Source organism: Eumetopias jubatus, unplaced genomic scaffold, assembly GCF_037043125.1.
Source record: "Eumetopias jubatus isolate StellerSeaLion01/CBP00866 unplaced genomic scaffold, mEumJub1_p1.0 scaffold_8, whole genome shotgun sequence".
NCBI classification, from domain to species: domain Eukaryota; kingdom Metazoa; phylum Chordata; class Mammalia; order Carnivora; family Otariidae; genus Eumetopias; species Eumetopias jubatus.
In genome coordinates, this window is record NW_028274814.1 from 50794608 (window position 1) to 50798060 (window position 3453).

Consider the following 3453-nt stretch of genomic DNA (forward strand, 5'->3'; position numbering starts at 1 on the left):
AAGGGGAAAACTCATCCATTTATTCAGGCTTTATTGAATATTTACGGTTCCCAAAAATCTCACTAGGCAACTGGTAGACAAAAATGACTCAAGCATGACCTTTGATCATAAGACGTTCACATTGTGAAGAAAAATATAGACATTCAAGCAAAATATCACAACCAACTGTAATAACTGCTGAAATAGGAGTGTACAAAAGCAACAAGGGAAAGAGCAAATCTTTTTGAGAGTTGTAAGGGCTTTTTATTTAAGTGTAATCATAAAGATTTCAAAGCGTTGAAAGAAATAACATCTTCAAAATGTTAAAAGAAATAACATCTAAAAATTATATAGCCAGGAAAATTATCAGAAATTTAGATGCAACAAACTCATTAATAATGACTCAGAAATAGTAAAATGTAACCACGCTAATAGAGGGAAGGAGGCAGAATAGTAAAAAGTATTCAGTACAAAATAAGTCAAGAAAGGAAAGAAAAAGGAATACAGGATAGGTGAAATAAATAGAAAAGAAATAGTAAAATGGAATATTAAAACATAACATATACCCATAATTAAATTAAATGTAAATGGCTTAAATGTTTTAATTTTTCCAAAAGTACATTTTGTAGGATGGGTTTAAAAATAGCAACTATATACTACTTATAATTATACTACTTATAACTGTATACTACTTATAATGTAAAATACAAGGTCATGTTAGCTAGCCACAAAATATATCCCCCCCCCACAATGATTCCCAACTCCCAGTATTCATGCCCTTTTGTAGTCCCCTCCCCTTGAATCTGGGGTAGATTTGTGGCTTGCTTTGAACCAAGAAAATGTAATGTAAATGATGCTTTGTGACTTTCAAGGGTAGGTCAAAAGAAGCCTGTATCATTCATCTTAATTTCTTGGAAAATGTGCTCTGAGGAAAGATAGTTACCATGTAAGAAGTACAAATACTCTAAAATTACCATGCCTTCATAGGGCAAAAGAAAAAAAGAGAAAGAGCAAGAGAGACAAACCAAGAAACAGATTCTAAACTCTAGAGAACAAATGGATGATTACCAGAGGGGAGGGGAGGGGCCGGGGGAGAGGGGAGGTTAAATAGGTGAAGGGAATTAAGAGTAAGTATACTTATGATGAGCACTGAGTAATATGTGGAAATGTTGAATTACTATATTGTACAGCTGAAATTAATGTAACACTGTATGTGAACTATACTAGAATTAAAACTAAAAACTTAATAAAAAATCACCATGCTTTCAGAAATACAGATTGAAAGAAACTGTACCCAAAGAAATGTACCCAACAAACCTGATCTATACCTGGACATAATTTAGACAATGAGATCCTGGATTTAAGATGGAGCCTAATGCCACAGTGGAATGAAACATTGGGGGTCCTGGTGGAGGAGTACATGTGGGAGGGATGGGGAATCATTGCAGGCCAGGGGACAAGGTGTGGTAACCAGGTCTTCAAAAATCGCTTTCTAGTGAATCACACCTCTCAGTATTTACACTCCTGTGTAGCCCTTTCCTCCCTGAATCTGAGCCAGACCTCTAATTCACTTTGGACTAATAGAATATGGCAGAGTGGTGTTATGTGACCTCCAAAGCCATATCACAAGAAGCCTGTGGCTTTTGACTTAGTCTCTTCAAAAATGCATCCTGGGGGAAGCCCATCACAGCCATCCAAATCAAGCCCTTGCAAATTCCAGCTACCATATGACTGCAACTGCATGACGGAACCCCTTCCCAAATGAGAGCTGCTGAGCTATGCCAAACCAACCCCCAGAGCCATGAGAGATAATAACACATTGTTACTTTAAGCCTCTACATTTTGGAGGGGCACCTGGGTGGCTCAGACTGTTAAGCGTCTGCCTTCCGCCCATGTCATGATCCCAGGGTCCTGGGATCAAGCCCCACATTGGGCTCCCTGCTGAGCAGGGAGCCTGCCCCTCCCTCTCCCTCTGCTTGCTGCTTCCCCTGCTTATACTCTCTCCCTCTCTCTCTCTGTCAAAAATAAATAAAATCTTAAAAAAAAAAGCCACTACATTTTTTTTCCAACTTTCCTGAACTTTATTAAAGAAAAAGCAATGATGGTAAATCTCGAGAACATAGTTTTCTAGGATTCTTCCCTTGAAAATGTGACATTTGATTTCCAAACACATGCCAGAGTGTACATGGTTCCCAATTGTATTAAGTAGGTGAGAAGCTGAAATCCTAAAATGTTCATCTTCCAACTTTCCCCAGTCTGTGGTCTGTCTTTGGATCAACAAAATTGCCTGAACAGCTACTATGGTTTCATTAATTTTTGTCTGTAGCTCTCTGAGCTCTTCTATATGCAGCAATTGCAGAATTTGAGCAGCTTCATTAAGAACTGCATCTCCTGTGTCAAAACCAAGAATATGTTTGTCTAAAGCAACAGGCAAGCCCTCTTTTGTTTGATTTGCTTTAGCGACTCCATCCTGGGTCAGGCGCTCCTGGACCAAAATGCGAATTGCCTTAAGAATTACCAGGTAATCATCATGACGCTGAATCTGAAGAAGGTTAGCCAAAGCCATTACACCAGCCTTAAAATCAGAGTTATTTACATCCAAGTTGATCAATGGCTCTGCATTTTTAGCTGCATTGTCAGCATTTTTTGTATTATCAGGTATCAAGTCCTTGTATTTTTCAGCATTATCTTCATATTCAAGTCTAACAGCTAAACCAAGAAGCCAGTCAATTGCTTCTTGTCTATCTTGAATCTTGAAAGGACAGTTAACATCTTTGAGATACTTTTCAAAGAACTTGGGCCAGTCACTGCTGTGGATATTTCTTAAATTACCTCTGTCTTCAATCTTGTAGTGTCTGATTTTCTGGTCTTCAAGCCAAACAATAAAGTTTCTAAATTCTGTTTCATCTTTGCAGTTGAAGCCAGTCGGGTTGTGGTAGTCGAGGGCCATCAGCTTTCATCGGAACATAGTCCCTGAGTCTCGCTTTCGTCCCCCGGGCTTCGGCCGGGAGAGGACAGGCCAAAAGCCACTACATTTTGGAACGTTCTGTCATGCATCGATAGATAACTGAAACAGGATTAAAAGGCTTAAAATAAAGAGATAAAAAATAAACATACTAAACAAACCCTAAAAGAAAGTTGCTGTAACTATATTAATAACAAAGTAGACAAAATGTAAACAGCATTATTATAGATTAAGGCAAATTTCACAATGATAAAAGATTTAATTCGCTAGGAAGATAAAAATTTAAAATGTGTCTAAACCTGATAACAAATTCTCAAAATATATAAAGCTAACAAAGTGATAAAACTCTAAGGAGGAAGAGATACATCCACGATCACACTGGGCAATTTTAACAATCTCTTTCATTTACTGGTAGATTAAGCAGAGGAAAGAAATCATTAAGGACAGAAGATTTGAACAATAAAACTAACAAATATGGATACTAGATATATATAGAACACTGCACTCAA

General features: G+C 37.6%; 1 pseudogene; it reads right to left on the reverse strand.

The window, feature by feature from the left end:
• Positions 1 to 2213: 2213 nt before the first annotated feature.
• On the reverse strand, positions 2214 to 2947 carry LOC114221745 (tRNA-splicing ligase complex subunit RTRAF pseudogene; annotated as a pseudogene).
• Between the last annotated feature and the right edge of the window lie 506 nt (positions 2948 to 3453).